This window comes from Gracilinanus agilis, chromosome 2 (genome assembly GCF_016433145.1).
Source record: "Gracilinanus agilis isolate LMUSP501 chromosome 2, AgileGrace, whole genome shotgun sequence".
NCBI lineage: Eukaryota > Metazoa > Chordata > Mammalia > Didelphimorphia > Didelphidae > Gracilinanus > Gracilinanus agilis.
The window spans coordinates 468,342,839-468,356,056 of record NC_058131.1 but is presented as its reverse complement, the minus strand read 5'-3'; positions in this window follow the sequence as shown (position 1 = coordinate 468,356,056).

The window sequence follows — 13,218 nt, the reverse complement described above, 5'->3', positions numbered from 1 at the left end:
GCTGCTGTGATGTGTTGGAAATATATAGAAATGCTGATGATTTATGTGCATTTATTTTGTATCCTGCAACTCTGCTAAAGTTGTTGATTATTTCTACAAGCTTCTTAGTAGATTCTCTAGGATTTTTTAAGTAGACCATCATATCATCTACAAAGAATGATAGCTTAGTTTCTTCATTCAAATAAAATTTAAAGTTAAATGTTACTGTTAATGATAAAATTTAATTTAATAAAATCTCTTCCATCCTTCTGAAGAATCCTTTTGGTAAATAAGAAAGGGAATAAACATGCTTTATTCTAGTATATGTACAAATATATGTACAAAATTAGAAATAACTAATGTCTTAAAAAAGCAAATTTAAAAAATGAGGATGGGATAGAATTTTCATAAAAATTGTTTCTTAGATTCCTAATGAAACCTTAGGTTTCCCAGCTGGCAATTCTGTGCTAAAAGAGGAATGCATCTATATCAGCTAAAAACACCACATATCCTATTTTGGATTATTTTTGTCCGGTAGCACAGTAAAACATTCTCTTTGTTTGTATATTTTTTTTTACCAATTAAATATAATAACAAATTTCCCCACAAGTTTTCCTAAGTAAAACGATCAAATTTGTCTCCCTCCCTACCCTCCCCCAAACCGATGCTGGCAGGCAATTCAATCTGGGTTATACATATATTATCACACAAAATATAATTCCATATTGTTCATTTTTGTGAGTAATCTTATAAAACCAAAAACCCAAATAAACAATTGAAAAATAAAAGCATTTATTCTTTTCAAAAGAGATAAGGTGGTATTGGAGAAAAATGGAATACAATGTAGTTGAAAGAATACCAGGGCCAATCATGAGACCAGATTTTCCTTTTAAATATTAAGAATGAGCTGTGGTACCTTGTGCAAATCACTTAACTTCTTTGGGCCTTATTTTTCTTCTCTATAAAATGGAGAGGTTGAACTAGGATGATTTCTGAGGTCCCTCAGAACTCAAAAATTCTGTAAGCCTTATTCTATGATAATCTATGGCTTATTTTTAAATTTACAAATAATCTCAAATTACATGAATGGAATAGTTTAAACAAGTGTTTTCTTCAGTAGATTCTGTGTCCCGCTATAAATTTTATCCTGTTAGAATTATAACAATTTATATCTTTAATTTTGCTTTCTGTTATTTACACAAGTTTGTGGAGAGACAGATTACTTTCAGCAAGTGAACCTCTGTTTAAAGTAGAAGAGCAGTTATGGGTAGTGGTATAAAGGAAAAATTGAAAAGAAAAGAAGATGCACACAAGAAGAACAGATGAAAAGCTATTAAATAGGATTCCAGCATAAATGTTGGTTAGAAGTCAGTTTTGCTTTAGAGAGATAGTGTAACTAATATAAAGAAGGGAGTTATTAATAGGAAGGATCCCAGGCTACAGAGTGGGGCATATCTGTAAGTGAGACAAAAACAGGAAGTAGAAGCTCCTGGTTTGCTTGGCTTAAAGTCTCTATCTTTTGTCTCTAAAGTATCTAAAAATAGGAAAGCATTAATCCAGGAGTACCTGACTGCAAAATAATGGTTTTATTTATTTATTATTATGATGGGTTTATATCTGATTTATCCCCTACTTCCATCCCTATTCTTCAGGGTCTAAAGAAAAGCAAGGTACCTCACTTGTATCCTCTTCCCATCCCACAGGTTTAGGGTAGTGAGAATTGATTGGTATTCCTGCCCTTGTGGGCTATGTATGGAAAGGTACCCCCCTCCAGTTTGCCTCCTCCCAACCAGTTCTGCTGGATTAGCATAGAGTAAATAGAAGTTCTCCTTGGAGTGGTAATAAGGTCTACACCAAGCTTCATGTATAAACATGTCTAAGATATCCCTTCTCAAAAACAACTACAATTTTTAACAAACTTCCCAGTCTACATGGTCTTTGTAGCACATGGCTTTTCATCTAGTCTTTTTTTAACTTTTTTAAGTTTTCCTAGCTATACTGGGTGCCCCAAAAGTCTTAGTTAAGACTTTAAACTGCTCTAGGACTTTTTTTTGCACCACATCATAGGTAACAATCCAAATGATGTTGGGAAAAAAAACCTATTTTTTTCTTCCTTAATTACATATACGCCAGAGCTACTTCAATGCTTTTGGTTTTAGAACATTTTTAATCCACTTGTGGGTTTAGAAGAATCAAAATGAATGAGATAACTCTGAAAAACTGAATAAGCAAACACTTTGTTCCTCTACAGGCTGACAAAGAGCAGAGCTAGAAAAGATTTAAAGGTCTAGTCTAGTGATGGTAAACCTTTTAATTTTTATTTTGAATATTTCCCCATAGTTATATATTTCATGTTCTTTCCCTCTCTCCCAAATCCTCCTAACCCCCTTTAGCCAATGCACAATTCCACTGGGTTTTACATGTATCAATGATCAAGAACTAATTCCATATTATTGATAGTTGGACTAGAATTATCATTTAGTGTCTACATGCCCAATAATAACCCCATCAGTCCATGTGTTCAAGCAGTTGTTTTTCTTCTGTGTTTTTCCTCCCACAGTTCTTCCTCTGAATGTGGCTAGTTTTCTTTCTCATAAGTCCCTCAGCCTTGCTCTGGATCCTTGCATTGATGCTAGTAGAGAAGTCCGTTATATTTGATTGTACCACAGTGTATCAGTATCTGTGTACAATGTTCTCCTGGATCTGCTCCTTTCACTCTGTATCAATTCCTGGAGGTCATTCCAGTTCACATGGAATTCCTCCAGTTCTTTATTCCTTTGAGCACAATAGTATTCCATCACCAATAGATACCACAATTTGTTCAGCCAGTCCCCAGTCGAAGGACATTCTCTCTCATTTTCCAATTTTTTGGATGACAAACCTTTTAGAGGGGCAGGTAATGTGAGAAATGTCCTCAGGTGATGGGGAAGGGAGCAGCCCAGCCCCACATCCCTCTGGCTTTCTAGTGAATTCTGTGTTGTAGCAGAAGCACAGGTGCCCACAGAGAGGCTCTGAATGCCCCCTCTGGCATGCATGCCATAGGTTCACCACCATGGATCTAGTCCAACCCCTCATTTTACAAATAAGGAAACTGAAGACGACAGATTGTGACTTGCCTGAGGTCACACAAATAGCAAAATGAGGATTTTAACCTGGATAAATAGATTTTAACCTAGATAGATTGGTTCCAAATCCAGCATTTTTTCAACTATATCATGTCACCTCATGGAAAGAGGTGACAGGTATCTGAAATGGGAGGTTTGCAGTAAGAATATAAAAGAAGGGACTAATGCAAAAAAATATTTTTTGCAAGACTATCAAACTAATTCAAGGCTAAGAGATTAGAAAGATGCTAGTCATATCAATCAAAATGCAAATTTCAGGAGGAGAGGTAAGTTTTGGGGGAAAGAATATGAGAATTTGCTTTTGGACATGTTGAGTTTGAGATACCAGTGGGACATCCAGCAAGTAGTTGTAAATATAAGACTTAGAACTCTGGGAAGAAGACAGAGTTTAATATAGAGATTAAGTAGACAATCTTCAAGAAATACCATGTTTAAAACTGTTATTATCTTATGATCAACCTAGTGATAAGTACTCTGACAGTAAATAGATATGTTCTGCCAGCAATGGGAAGTCTTGTAGACCTGCCAAAACTTGAGAGTTCTGGCATAGCCTACTCTGCCCAGGACACTAAGGATCCACAGATAGCCTACATTCTATTTGGGGAGACCACATGAACATTTTTTTGAGGACACAAAATTATTTCTATTTGTTGATAACACGATGGTTTGCCTAGAAAATCCTAACACGTCAACAAAGAAACTAATCGAGGATAGATTCAGCAAAACTGCAGGCTATGAAATAAACCAACAAAAATCAGTAGTATTCCAATATAATAATAACCCAGTCTAAGAAGCAAAAATAGAAAGAGAAGTCCAATACAAAATAACTATGAAATGCATAAAATATTTGGGAGTCATTCTTCCAAAGTACACTCAATATTTGTATGTTATAGTATACATATATGCACACACTATATTTATTCACTTACAAAATGCTCCTCAAAAAAAACAGACAATTTAAAAAGCATAGTAATATCTATATTTAAACATCAGTCTTTTGGGACAAAAGGAGAAAGTAAATCTTTTCTGTAGTTTCTTCAGTTTATTTTATTCTTCCTCAGTTCCTAAAATGGACTATCACACCTAATACATTCATTGTGATTTCTTTTTACCCAAAGTATAGGCTTAGTCATGTGGCTAATCTCCCACACTTAGTGCACAATTTCTCTTTTCAGTTTCCAATTCCTTAGGTACCAAAGGCATTGCTACCCTCACTACTGCCATTGTTGCTCAGTTCCTTAAGTTCATGGGCAGTTCATCTCCAAAATGAAACCAAATCTCATATCTAGCCCACCTCAAATCAAAACCTTTCCCAAGAGTTCTGGTGATTATTGGCATATAAGTGGAATAAAACATTCCTACTACAGCCTCCTATTTGTTCCTCCTGACTTGTCTCTCCCTTTTCCTATCTGTCCTCCAAGTTTTATTTGGTATTTAAAGCTCTTCACAGCCTTTCCAGTGTCACACATTATTACTTCCCTCAACTTCTTCTACTTTCTAACCATAGTGTTCTAATTGCTGGTCCTCACACATACATCTTTGTCTCCCATCCCTCTGCCTGTGTAACAGCTAACCCCCATACCCCAAACCAGGGCAACTAGATAGCACATTGGATAGAGCACTGAGTTTGGAATCATCTTTATGAGTTCAAATCCAATTTCAAACACTAACTGTATGATCCTGAGTAAGTCACTTTGCCCTATTTGCCTCAGTTTTCTGATCAGCAAAATGAGTTAGAGAAGGAAATAACAAGCCACTCCAGTATCTTTGCCAAGAAAAGTTCCAATGGAATCATGTAGAGTTAGATACCACTGGACAACAGCATGTCTGAAGGGTACCATACCTAACCTCTCCCTGTTGGAATTACTGGTTTCCTTTAAGGTCCAACTTGTGTCACCTTCTACATGGAGTCTTTCCTGATATGCCAGATACCAGTGCTTCCCCCTCCCCAACTGTTTTGTATTTATTTTATTTAAAAATAATATTCTATTTTCCCCCTATTACATGTAAAACTAATTTTTAACATTTTTTTTAATTTTGAGTTCCAAATTCTCTCCCTTCTTCTGACCCTTCCTCCCTTACTCCCTCCCTGCCATCCTCTCTCCCTGAGATGGTAAGCAATCTGATATAGATTTTACATGTGTAAGCATGTCAAGCATTTATCACATTAGGCATTTTCAAATGAAAAGGAGGAGGAGGAGGAGGAAGAGGAGAAAGGAGGAGTAGAAGGAATAAGAAGAGGAGGAAGAGAAGAAGGGAGGAGGAAAGGTGAGGAGAGGAAAGGGAGGAAAAGAGGAGGAGGAGGAGGAGGGAGAGGAAGAGGAAGAAAATGAAATATAGGATGCTTAAGTCTGCATTTAGATTCCATTGGTTCTTTTTCGGAGGGCAAATGGCATTTTTCATCATGGGTCACTGGGATTATCTTGGATCACTGCCCTGCTAAGAATAACTGAGTATTTTGTATATCCCTAGCCTTTAGCACAATGCCTGGCACATAGTAGGCAACTATACCACCATCTTTATTATGCCCCATTCAAGAAACTCTCATGACAGGAAATTCATCATCATGGAGATTGCTTCACCTTTCATACTCACGCTTCATCAGTAACCTCAGATACTTTCTGTCCTTCTGTTTGGAGATCAAGAGGATGGAAACAAAACCCTCTTCCTATAACTTCCTTTTATAGAGGACTCAAAATCCTAACCATTTCATCATTTGCCACCAGCTGTTCTGTTTGGTTCCAAACCCACCATTATCATTATTATTTCCCTGTTGAGGGGTACCCTCTGCTCCCTCCTTTCAAAAAAAATTGTATATATGTATGTGTGTATATGTGTAAGGAAAACTATTGGCATAATTGACCATATCAATAACAAAAACAATGAAACCATTATGACTTCTCTCTTTACATTGTAAGTTCTTTGAGGGCAAGAACTGTCTTTCATTTTCTTATTTGTATACTCAGGGCTTAGCACAGTGCCTGACATATATTGTGTTGTGTCATTATAATGTTTATTTTACCTCCTGGTTAAAAAAAATAGTAGCACTCCATAATTCTTTAACGCTTTTAAATTATAAAGTATATTATGTACATTGCCTCATTGAATCTTCACAGTCCCAAGGAGTCAGGAATCCAAGTATTATTATCCCTACTTTATAAAAAAAAAATGAAAAAGATTTAGAAAGAGGAAGTAATTTGGCACTTTCATTTGACTAGCAAAGACCCAGAGCCAGGACTTTGGACCTATTTTTTTCTGATTCTCAGTTGAATATTCTTTGTATTACATTCCACTGCATTTAAGTAAAGTCATGGGGTTGCATGACTTGAATGAAGGATCTTAGAGATCATCCATTACAAATCTCCAATTTTATACATGAAGAAATAGAGGACCAGTAAGGTTGTAATTTGCTCAAGGTCAAACAAAGTAAGTTCCTAACATCAAGATTTGAATCCAGGCCCTGTGATTCCTAACTAACACTCTTTCCACTAGTCATGATTGGTATTTGACCATAATATAGAAAGAATGTCCTACAAAGGGAAAAGAGAAGAACCAAAGAAATGATGACCAATCAGTTAACATTCTCTCTTTTTCTATATTTTATTTTCTATTTTTCCTATTCTATATTTGCAAAGGAAAACAGTTTACAGATAAAACCCTATTTCTTGAGCTCTTTAGATGAGCCAAAGAGGCAAAGGGAATGCCTGGTTATGAGAAATACAGTCAGCTTACTTATAAGTCTGTCAGTGGAAAGACTTCTGGATTTTAAGTCAGATTTAAATGGTGTAAATACTAGTTCTGCTGATTTGAATCTGGTTAAGTCATTACTTTAATGGACTTCATTTTCTCATCTGTATTTGCCTCTGTTTCCTCATATCAAAAATGAACTGGAGAAGAAAATGGCAAACCATTCTAGTATCTTTGCCAAAAAAAAAAAATGACGTCACAAAGAGTTGGGCATGACTGGAAATGACTCGACAACCACAAAACCTAGAATGACAGCTAGGGAGGACTCACTGGAGCTTATCAACAGGGGTTAATGTCTGGGAATGATGTGATTGTTCCCCAATGGGATGAACACCCTCAAAGTGATCCAGAGACTACCATACTCATGCCTTGAAGTCCTCCAATAGCTAATCCCCAACTAAGTTGGGGCAGAAGAAGAAGAAAGGTGGTGAGGAAGCCACATTTCAGGCTTGCAGTGTAGGAAGAGGGGAGAGGTCTGTCCCTTTCTTTGCACAACTACTAGACCCCATGAATAGGTTTTCTCTGGGGGCTTCCTGGGGTGCTGCCCCATCCCTTGCATAACTGACTTTGCCCCAGATGCCAGAATTCCTAGTGAAGGCTCTGTGTAAAATGATAACATTAGATGACGTGATGTTTATGCTGGTCTCAGCTCTAAAATCTATAATCTTCTAATTAAGGGTTTTTCTATTTTCATGTAGACCTCACCTAAAATTCCTGCACAGCCTAGGAAAGTTTCTAACACCAAAAAATCTATCACTTTACAACTCAAGCTTAATTCAAGTAACAGTTGATAATAGGTTGTTAGAGTGAGAGAAAGTACCATATATACTTGTGTTCCAAGAAAACAGCATTGGCTAGTGGAAAGAAACTTAAAGTGGACATCAGAAGACTTGGGTCATAGTTTCAGACTTGTAGGCAACAGTGGAAGGAGCTCAGACCTGGATTCAGTCAGAGACTCATCCATCTTCTTCAGTTCATATCAGCCTTTGATACTTACTAGCTTTGTGACCCTGGGCAAGTCATTTAACTGCATCTGAAAAATGAGCTGAAGAAGGAAATGGCAAAATATTTTAGGATCTTTGCCAAGGTCATAAGGAGTCCTATCACTGAAAGATAGCAACAAATGCAAATTATTTAACTTTTTTTGGTCACACCTGAAAGGAGATGGATTCTGGATGAATGACATTTTTTCAACATGATCAGTTCGAGAATTTGTTTTGCTTGACCATATATTTGTTACAAGGATTTTGTTTCTCTCCCACCTCCTAATGGATGGGAGTAGAAGCACATGAGGAAGGAAGGTGGGGGGGGACAGAAAGTAGAAAAGAGAAAATAGATTTTTGTTCACTGAAAAAAAATTAATTTAAAAAATCTTTGGCTTTTTTATTGTTATATTTCTTCATGTATAAAATGAAGCTTTTGGACAAAATGAACTCTAAGGTCCCTTCCATCTCTAAAATTTTTATTATGTCTCTTTTAATTTTTGTATCTGGAAAGGCTGCTTAGGTGTAGCTGGACTTAGAAATGGGCAAGATCTGATTTTGAATCTTGGCTCTGTTGCTTAACTATATCATCACAGGCAAATTGATTAATCTCCCTTAGCTCTGATTTTGTTTTTCATCCTTAAAAGTACTGATAATGTCTATAATGTCACATTCACAGGATGGCTGTAAAAATCTGAAGACCCTTCAGAAAGCACTTTTTAAAAGTCAAAAGTACCTTAAAAATATCAGTCATTAAAAGCTTTGTGCCTTAGATTTCTGTTGTCATTCATCTCTGAGTAGTTTATGTTGTTACTATAATTAAGAGTTCAATTATTTTAGTTCACTAATAGTTATTTCCCCAATTATATGTGAAAACAATTTTTAATGTTTATTTTCTAATGTTTTGGGTTCCAAATTCTCTCCCTCCTTCTCTCCCCCTCTGAGATAATAAACAATAATAAACAATTTGATATAGGTTATACACGCACTATCATACAATACATATTCCCATATTTGTCATGTTGTGAAGATTCACATCAAAGAAAAAAATCCATGAAGAAAATCAAGTGAAAAATGGCATGTTTCAGTCTGCATTCAGACTCTATCAGTCCTTCTCTGAGATGGATAATATTTTTCATCTTGTGATCAACTGTGAAAGACTTAGCTATTCCCAGCAATATAATGATCCAAGACAATCCCAAAAGACTTATAATGAAAAATGCTGTCCACCTCCAGAGAAAGAACTGATAGCTTCTGAATGCAGATCAATGCACACTATTTTTCGCTTTATTTTACTTATGTGTGTTTTCAGTTTGGGTTTTTGGTTTTATAGGAGTATTCTTTCACAACACACTTAATATGGAAAATACACATTTTGCATTATATAACCTGTATAACCTAGATTAAATTGTTTATAATCTCATGAAAGCAGAGGAGGGAGGTAGATGATTTGGATCTCATAATTTAGTAAAATATATGTTAAAAACTTTTATTACAGGTAATTAGGAAAAATATTATATCATTTTAAAAAATATTTTTCATCATGAGTCATTTGAAGTTGTTCTGGATCATTGTAGCACTGAGAATAATTCAGAGTTGATCATTATACAATATTACTATTATTTTGTACAATGTCTCACAGATTCGCTCACTTCACTTTGCATCAGGTTCAGACGGGAAATGATGAAATCTTGCCAATTAGAAGCCCAAACACTGGACTCCATGGCAGGGTGCTATGATGATAAAAAAAAAAAAAAAAGAAAATAATTCTTGTTGTGGACAGGCAGACACACTAGAGCACTTTTGATTAGGGTCCAATTAGAAACTATACTCAAAAAAATCAGTAAGCTCTGCATTCCCCTTGAACGAATGCTACCACTACTATTCAAAGAGATCAAAGAGAGATGAAAGGACCTACGTGCATGAAAATATTTGTAGCAGCACTTTTTTGTTATGACAAAGAACTAAAAACAAAATGGATGCCCATAAATTGGGGAATGGCTAAATAATTTGTGGTATGGGAATATAATGATTATTATTGCATTGTAAGAAATAATGTAAGGGGAAGATTCTGAGAAATTTTAGAGGAGTCCTTATGAACTAAGGCAGAATGGAGAAGAAATGCAATTTCCACAATGATTATACTACTATTAAAAAATAGCTTTGAAAAACACTGATCAATTCAATAAAGTCATGCCACCATAAGACTGGGGTCATAATGAAACATATTTCCCACCTCTTAGTAGGGAATTAATGGACTGTGGTGCAGAATGAGACATATTTTCAAATTCAACCAATTTGTGAATTTATTTTTCTAGTGTATACACTTACTTATTATGAGGAAGGGCTTTCATTTTTCTTGGAAGAGAGGGGAAGGAGATTTATGGGTAGGGAATGAGATGAATAATGATAATGATGCTCCTCTTTCCCCAAAAAAACTAAAAAGAAAAAAATAGCATTGTTAAAACAAGACAAAAAAAAAAAAGAATAAGAAAGAAGGAAGTTGGAAGGGAATGCAAACAAGTAAGATAAGGAACTACCATATTAAATATAAACTCCGCCAAGGACGGTCCCAAGCCCAGCTGAAAAAGGAGGAGGGTTGGGCACGAGGCTAGCAACCTCACCCCGTAAAAATCTCACTTGCTATAGAAACTGCAACCTCATTAAACACCAAAACCAATGATCGCCTAGTCTGGAAGATTGCTCTCCAACAGAGTCCATGACACGTGCTGGCAGAAGCCAACAAACTCCAGGTCTTTGTTGACGGGTGCCTGTGTCACATCTTGGACATCGGATGGCCTGAGGGGATCTCCAATGCCAGACTCTGGCGGGGAACAGTTCGGTGTCCCATCAGTCAGGACTCTATGAAAATCGGAGGACAGCATTGCCGGATAGGCACTGAGCTGGGGCCCACCAGGGAGGAGGAAGGTCGGGGGGCCAAAGCAGACCTGGCGGAGATATGCCGAGAACGAGACAGGGATGGTCGGAGTGACATGGGCCCAGTTGGGGGAAGTTGCCCAGAACAGAGTCCATTGGCGTGAGATGGTTGCGGCCCTATGCTCCTCTGGGAGCCAACAGGAATAATAATAAAATAATAATAATAAATATTAAATATATATATATTTCAAAATACATAAATATATACATATTTTAAAACAAACTCTGCCCAATATTCCATTTCATATAAAATATTTTTCTTTTTTTCTTTGTATATGAAAACATTGTCAAATTCATGACAAACTTTTTTTAAAGCAGAGACGGAAAAAAAAGATCCTGGTCTTCTTGTAATCCAAGCTGAAAATGCCTTTTTTCCTGTTCTTCAAAGTGAAAATCATACCTCTTCCTATGAAGTCAACTACCCCACCCCAGCCGTCTCTTCTCTTTTCTGATTTCCTATTGCAGTTACCAGAATGTGTACCAGACTATCCAACATTTGGTTTGCTCTTATATTGTTTTGAGTGTTATAGCCTAGGCAGTTAAATAGAATAGTGTTTTGCCTGCAGTAGCACTGGATCTGGACTCAATAAGACTTGGATTCAAATCCAGTCCCAAACACTTACTAGTTGTGTGATTAGTCACTTAACTTCTATCCATCTCATTTATAAAATGGGATAATACTAGCACACCAGGATAATTGCAAAGATAAAATCTGATAAAATATATAAAACCAACTTAGCATAAGGCACTAAAAAAACTTATTCTCTAATAAATCAATTTTCTCTAATATTTCTAACATTAATATTCCAATATTAATCATTCCTAAATCTCTAATATTAGAGAAAATAAAAAATTCTCTAATATATATTCTCTAATAAATCTAGTCCAATCCCCTTATTTTACAAATAAGGAAACTGAGGCCTAGGGAACTGAAATGACTCACTGAAGGTCACACAGGTAAATAAGTGTCAGAGGTAGAATTTAACCTAGAACATTTGTACTAATCTAACCTGTAAGCTAGGTGGATGTTTTATATTACCTTTATTTATGTTTTATATGATTTATTATTATATAACACATAAGTATATATAACACTATCATATCATTATTTATTATATTATTTATTTATATATTTTATATTACTTTTGTTTTTACAATGTGGATAATTTAGATGATGTCTTTGATTGTGCACCTCACAGAAGTCTCCAGAATGCTCTAGGATTTAAAGCAATTTCTCTAGTGTCCTTTCTGAGCCGGAGGATCTATAAAACCTATAATATCCACACAGTAACTAGGTGGCACCATGTATCGAACGCTGGACATAAGAGTCAAACCTCGGATCAAATACTGCCTCAGACGCTTACTAGCTGTGTGACCCTAAGGAAGTCCCTCAACATCTCCATGTCTCAATATCCTCATCTGTAAAATGGGAATAAGAACAATACCTCCATCACAAGGTTGTTGGAAGATCAAATGAGATAACATATGTAAAGTACTCTGCAAATTTTAGTGCTATCTAAAGGCTATTATTATTGTTATCGATAGAGAATCCTTCTTTAATTTTGACTCTGCAGGAAATCTTCCTTGCCACTTAGGTGGCCATATGTGCCTCTGTTTTATGCCTAGGAGATCACTAAACAGTTATTTCTGTGGTCATGTCTCAGATTCTTGGATAGAAAACACTTTGTAAGAGAAAGGAAATTAAAGGCCTAGGATTGTGTTCGCAAACCTATGGCACACATGCCGGAGGGGGCTGCTCCCCTCCCCCTCATCACATGCACCTGAGAACATTCTCACATGACACGTCCCTCTGCCCAATAGCCCAATGTGAGCATTTCCTCCCTCCTCTGTCTGGGATAAGGTTGGGGAGGGGGACTCACATGCAGTATGAGGATGGCAGTTTGGGCACTCCATCTCTAAAAGGTTCACCATCACTGACCTAGGAGATAAGCTCTACAAATGGGGACATCATTATATTGCAAGGCCATTACGTGGTTTGGAAGTTAACTTGGTTTGCCTGAATGCAAATCACTGCATCTTGGTATAGATAATAATTCTTTTCTCTTACTTTCTCCATGGAGATGTCTCTCAAAGAGATACCATATCTCCTTTTTTGGTGGCAAGCCCTTTTGGAATTCCTCCTTCCTATCCAGATGACTGTCATTTTTTTTCTGTATCAATTATTTTTTCCAACTGTAAATAAAACAAAGGCAATTTTTTATTTTTTATTTATTTTGTTATTTTTAAATTATTTAAAATTATTTTTAAATGTATTTATTTACTTTTAATTTAATATTTCCAATTTTTTGGAGGTTAACTAGTGCCTTTGTTACAAACACCAGATCTTAAGTGTCATATGAATAATACTCTCTGAATTAAATAAATATTTTCTTTTATTTAATCCCTCCTTCCTTTTTTTTTTAAATCAACAAATGATACAGTATTCT